Here is a 6,733-nt window from a genome sequence, read left to right on the forward strand (position 1 = left end):
TTTGGTACCAGGGATTGAACTCAGGTCCTTGTGCTTGCAAGCTTGTGAGGCAGGCAGCGGCACCACTGAGCTAAATCCCTAGCCCGATTTTTTGAGACAGGGTTTTGCTAAGTCTCTAAATTGCCCAGGCTGGGCAGGAACTTGCCATCCTCCTGACTCAGCCTCCCAGAGTGGTGGGACTGCAGGTGTGCACCACCATGCCTGGCCTCACCCTGTGCTTTCCTGGCCTTTAGGCACTTCCAGTCTCCGAACCTACCAGGCAGAGGAGAGCCTGGTTGTCACACAGTGCTGCAGAGAAGGTTCCAGCAGCCTCCTGGGAACCCAGTCCAAAGCCCAGTGCTCAGTGACAGAACTCTGATTTTCGTTTTCAGTCCTTAATCCTACCTGCTGGAATTTCAAACCATTTTCTCGTCTTGTGATTTTTTTCTTCTTACTCTGAGAGATGGAGAATAGCTGACCACCAACTTTGTGCTAAGAGCCCCTTACGTACTTGAATGTGGGAAATAAGCTTTGCTTCTCCAGGTTGAATAATTCTCCAGGTCTTTTAGAGCTTGCCCATCAGGCCGGTTTTCCAGGCTTTCAGTCATGTCTGAAGCTGTAAACCGTCACCCCCAGCTGCTCACGGCAGAGCGGCCTGCAGGCTCCTGGAGACCACCAGATGGGAGGCTGCACCCAGAGAAGTTCGCAGGGGGGAGGTGTCCCCCACCACAGGCTGTAAATCACCCCTCCCCTGCATCCTCCCCAGGCAGAGAACAAGCCCCAGCTTGCTGTTGAAGGCCGTAAAACTTCTCTCCTTTCAAGGGCCCCTTTGTTGGGCATGTTCATTGTAGCAGGCCGCAAGTCCACCAAGGGCCCATAAAACCTGGCCAGGCTTTGTGTTGGTGACCACACAGGCCAGCGCCTCAGCTCTCCCACCCTTCAGCCCACAATGACACCGTTGCTGCCTTCACCCCTAAACGGACTGGCCTCAATTTGCCTTGTGATTTGTTTGTTAGCTTTACAAATGGCTTTGGGGGCCAGACAACCCCTCCTAACCCCGAATTCGGATCAGTGGGAGCTTAGGGGCTGCCTGGGAACTGCAGGGGAGGGGAGGTGCGCACTCCGGTTGCCGTGGAGATTTCAAAACAATTCACCTCAGGGGAAGAATTGTGGCTGTCCCTGAAGGGTGAGCCAGCCTTGGGAGGAGAAGGGGCTGTCCTCTCTTAGATGGGCCAAAGGGTTTCTCTTCTTGTCCTCACCCTGAGGTTCCCTGAGGAACCCTGGAGACACACCCTGAGCCCTGATGCCAAATCCACTCCAGCAACCTTATCAGCCTGGAGAAAGCAAAGTCTAATAAGCAAAGCCCACCAGCAGAAGGAGAGTATTTATCGCCTACATAGCTTGAGTGCTAAGAGCTCAAGCTTCAAACCACCCACGTGTCCATGGACAGAATAAGTAGTTACACTATTGGGTATAAAAACAATAAATATGAGCTGGGTGTGGTGGTATATACATGCAATCCCAGCACTCTGGGAGGATGAGGCAGGAGGATTTTAAATTTGAGCCCAGCTTGGACAACTCAGAGACTTAGTGAGACCCTGTGTCCAAATTTTAAAAAGAGCTGGAGATGTAGCTCAGTGCAAAGGCCCTGGGTTTTGAGCCCAGTACCACCAAAACAAACAAACAAACAAAAAACAAAGTATGGATGCATACCACTTCACAAAAGAATCATACACAGATCTGCTGGGTGGAAGATGCCAGACACACAAGATTAACTACTACATGCTTCTGTTTCATATGAGGTCAAAGAAAATAAAATGTAAAAATCTAACCCATGGCGATAAAAGTCACCATGGTGATCACCCCGGGAAGTGAGGGGTGGAAAGATACCAACAAGAAAGAGCGCAAGAGAACTTTTTGGGAGTGACAGGCCTGTTCCGTGTGTGGAGGAGAGTGGAAGTGTCACAGGCTCCACTTCAGAGCCAGGCTCAGTGGTACAGCATGTGCCTGGCATGTATGAGGTCCTGGCTTCCATCCCATGCACCAAAACATAGATAAACAAGTGAAAATAAAGACCTGTGCTCCTTACTGCATGTGAGTTACACATAGGACAGTATTGAGAGAGACGCTTAGATGTTAGAATTAAACAGTCACGCGTCGAAATCCCAGTTGTGTCACTTACTAGCTATTTTTTAATCAGGTTATTTAACCTCTTTAAGACCCTGTGCCCTGGGAACACAGATATCTATCTCAAAAGCATCAAAATAACACAGTAAAGGCCCTAGGTTCAATCCCCAGTACCACAAAAGAAAGAATTATGTTCTAATTTGATCAGTGCAAGTGAAAGGTATTTTAGTCCATTCAAGTCTTTAATCTGCAAAAATAAAACAGTGATAATAATGCTGCGATCTTAAGAGGGAGCAGCCACAAGATTTGGGGTGAGCTTAGGATCATCTGGACAGGGCGATATTTCCCCATCAGAGGGAGAACTACAGGGTTCTAACCTTCTAGGCAGTAAAAAATAAAATTCCTATGCATTCTACTTGAGAGAGATAAAAAGAAAATAGTATGATAGGCAAACAAATGTAAAGGTGTCTGCCTGTGTCAAATCTACAGCAGAGACCAAATGGCATGCAAGTGACAGCATTGAAGAGTGCCATTGGGCCAGGGATTTAGCTCAGTGGTTCAGCTGCCTCTGCCTTGCAAGCACAAAGACCTGAGTTCAATCCCCAGTACCAAAAAAGAGTGCCCTTGACAACACTCATATCCAAGCCTGCCAGACCCAGGGCTAAGCCGGCCTACAGCCACCCGATGTTGTAACCAAAGGCCTGTGGCAAAATGGAGGAGCAAAACCCCTATGTCAGTTGATTCCAAGTTATTTCCTATGGTCAACATTGTAGGCTTACTCTTAACACAATAAGAATAAACTTTCCATTTAAAAGCCACTTTATAACTTTCAAAGTGCTTTCACATACATGAACTAATTTGATGTTTCACATTAGCCCTGCAGGCAGGAAATGAGTTATTATCTTCATTAACTGTGGAAACTGAAGCTCAGAGAGGTTAAGTGGCATATGTTTGGTAACACAGAAAACTTCTGGACCAATGTTAGAATTGAGTATTTTCTAGATCTACTGTATTCCTCAGGTTTTGCTACTAAAACAAATGCCTGATGCTGGGTGACTTTATGAAGAAAAGAGGTTTATTTAGCTCACAGTTCTGAAGGTTCAAGGGTATGGTGCTTGGTTCTGGTGAGCACCTCATGGTGAATTATCATCACAATGATGGGAGCCTTACAGAAGCTCAAGGTCAGAAGGAAAAACACGAGCTGGAGCCAGAGAGAGGGACATGGGCAGGGCTTGATACTTAGTAACAACTTGCTCTGGGGAGAACTACCTTCTGAGGTCACACCCCTCACCACCTATGGACTCTTGTTAGGCCCCACCTCTCAAGTGCACACACTGGGAATCAAGCTTCCAACATATGAAATTTGGGGGACACATTCCAACCAAGACAAACCATGGGAGCTACATCTGAGCGCCATGAGCTTAGCAGTTTGAGCTGTCCCCACTTCTTAGTCCGCAGGTCTGTGAGGTAGAAGTTGGGGGCCTCTGTGGCATGGAATCAGAGCTGTGATCTCACCTGGACATCACGGGCCTCTTTTAAGCTTACTCAAGTCATTGGCAGAACTGAGCTTGCTGCAGCTGTAGGGCTGAGGTGCCCACTTTCTTGCTGGCTGCCAGCCAGGGATCAGTCACAGCTTCTAGCAGCCACTTTCAGTCCTTGTCACACAGTCCCCAACACCTCCAAAGCCAGCAACTGATAATCTGCCTGACATCAAATGTCTCTCATGTGTTGAATTCCTCTCTTCAGGAAAAGCTCAGTCCCTTTTAAGGGCTCAACTGATTAGGTCAGACCCACCTAGGACGATCTCTGTTTCTCAAAGTCAGTCAAGCAAAAGTACATAATGTAATCAGAGGAGTGATATGCCATAATGTTCTTAAGTCCTACCTGTACTCAAGGGGAGCCAATTCCGTGTGTGTGTGTGTGTTTCTGTTTGCGCTCGTGAGCGCACGTGCGAGTGCAGGGGGGGTGGATAATTCAGACTATATGCATTGTGCTGCATCCTTGACCTTTAATTTTTAAAATTTTTTTATTTTGGGACAGGGTCTCGCTAAGTAACTAAGTTGCCCAGATTGGGCTGTGGGCTTGAATTTGCAACCCTCCTGCCTCAGTATCCCACAGGGTCAGGATTACAGGAGTGTGCCACCATGCCCCGATGAGAAGATGATTCAATGAAGTGTTTATCTCTGGGGGCGGGAATCTTGGGGGCAGCCTTAGAATTATACTTGTCCCACAAAATGTGCAGCCCTTGAAGTGGTGTTGCATTCACCGAGAATGTAGCCCTCTCCAGGTATGGCAGCAGCTCCCCTAGACCACTCATCGGCTAAGCAAAGCAACCCCGATCAGTATAAAATCTGCCCAAAGCTATTCTTGCAGATGAGTCAGGACACAGAGTGAGACAGAGGCTATGTCCCATTGACAAATGTGGTCGGAAGCCAGCAGGTCTCTGCAGCAGTTCTGCAGTGTCCCCCACTAGCCGCTCAAGTGTCACCAGCAGGTGTGGCAATAGTGAGTGTCTTCTCGATCCCTGGATGACAGCTAAAACAGTGCACTTTGAGTCCCCAGTTCCCGTGAGCCTCCTAATCCCCACCGTCCTGACTAAGGTGGAGGCAGAGTAGCTCCTGTGGAGGGCCAGCAACCTGTGGTATCTCTGAGTAGTTCCTAGGGGCCAGTCCAAGACCTGGGCCTCCCTTCCTTACATCAATTTTGCAGACATCCAGTCACAGTGGACTGAAAATGTCCTTTCCAAATTCATATGTTAAAATCCTTACCTTCAAGATGATGGTATTAGGTAAGGCCCCACCTCTGGGAGGTGATTAGTGCCCTCACGGATGTGGTCCAGGGGACTAACCATCCCTTCCACCAGGCAAGGACATGAGAAGGTGGCCTGTGTGGATCAGGAAGGGAGCCTGCGCCAGACAGGGAATCTGCTGGTGCCTTGATCTTGGATTTCCCCGCCTGTAGAACAGCGAGAAACAAGTCTCTATGGTCTCTAACCCACCTGGTTTATGGCACCCTGAGCAGACGAAGACATGATACCCTAAATTAAATCCCGTTCTGCCTAAAATACCGGGAGCATTTTCTTTGTCTTGCAGCTGGCCCTTGGGTGTTGGCCAGGACAGTGCGCTGTTTGGAATTTGGTTCACTCATTACTGCAGAATTTGGAAGGCACCTGACAAAAATCAGCACCTTCTTCCTCAGGGCCTCATACCCCAGCTAGACCGTACAGCTGTGGGAGAAATGTCTGATTTCTCTCCTTTCCCTTTCACAGCTATACAAAAACATTTCCCCTCTGCTCAAGCTCCTTACCTCAGTGTAGCAGACCCTAGTGCTATGCACCCAAGGTATCCCCCAAGCCTTTTCTGCTCACAAAATCCAATTTTGCTTGTTAGGCAATGATCTCTTAAATTCAGGCAATACATTCTGTGGTGAGCTGGAACCCAGTTCCCCCCGATAATAAGGGGAAGTCTTCTGGGAAGTTCCTGAAGACAGTTTTTCTTTCTGATAAGAAGCAAGAGCAGCAGGGAGGTTTGCTCATTGCCCGACTTCCAAGATTTCTCCTTTAAAAAAAAAAAAAAATAAATAAATAAATAAAATAAAATCTTAAATTCAGGCAATACATTCTGTGGTGAGCTGGAACCCAGTTCCCCCCGATAATAAGGGGAAGTCTTCTGGGAAGTTCCTGAAGACAGTTTTTCTTTCTGATAAGAAGCAAGAGCAGCAGGGAGGTTTGCTCATTGCCCGACTTCCAAGATTTCTCCTTTAAAAAAAAAAAAAAATAAATAAATAAATAAAATAAAAAAACAAACCTAAGGTTCAAGCCACTGTTAGTTGGGGTTTTGGTTCCTTGAAGTCATAATCCTTCCTTACTATTATATCTAACACATCCCTGATAACCCTCAGCACATGCCTTTGACTACAGAGAAAACGTAATCCTCATTCTGCCCACACCCCAGCCCACTGACGCACAAGCTTTCTCCCTTCCCTCCCGTCTCATGGCACAGGGCCTTGTACCTGACCTGAGGCTAATCTCCCCAGACAGCTCCTCTCTCCCCTGCCCCTTCCACCAGTGCTGTCCAGCGGCCCCTTCCCCAGTGGGTCTTGAGTCAGCACGGCACTGCATACTGGACTGAATGGACGTGTCACATCCTAATCCCCAAGCCAATGTTTCTCAAGGGTCCCTTCTGAGTGCCCTGAGTGACCCTTCTCCCAGAAGAAGAAAGAGGCAGGAGGTTAACGGCTTTGACCTATCCTCTGCCCAGAGCCCGCGCTTGCCCAGGACCATGCAGACACCAGGAGTGCTAACTTCTGCTCCCACCCCTCGAAAAGGGTTATTTCCCTTCTGCTTTTTCTCCTTATTTTTATCGAGGGCATATTTTCTTTATCTTTAAGGCTTTTATAGCTTTGTATCTCTGCCTGGTTTTAGTACATTCTGTTGTTATGATTTATGCTGCTTTTAGTGGCTCTTTATCCCCAGCACATAAACATGTTTAAGTTTTCCACATCTTAAAAAAATAAAATTAAATTTCAAAAACCCTTCCTTGACCCTGCATTCTTGTCTTGTTTCGACACACACACACACACACACACACACACACACACACACACACACACCGCAGGGTCTTTGAAA

At 47.5% G+C, this 6,733-nt stretch overlaps 1 pseudogene; it reads left to right on the forward strand.

Moving 5' to 3' along the window:
• The window catches only part of LOC104870560, a 42,155-nt pseudogene that overhangs the window by 3,470 nt on the left and 31,952 nt on the right, over positions 1 to 6,733 (forward strand).

This window comes from Fukomys damarensis, unplaced genomic scaffold, assembly GCF_012274545.1.
Source record: "Fukomys damarensis isolate Sample0158 unplaced genomic scaffold, DMR_v1.0_HiC HiC_scaffold_39, whole genome shotgun sequence".
NCBI classification, from domain to species: domain Eukaryota; kingdom Metazoa; phylum Chordata; class Mammalia; order Rodentia; family Bathyergidae; genus Fukomys; species Fukomys damarensis.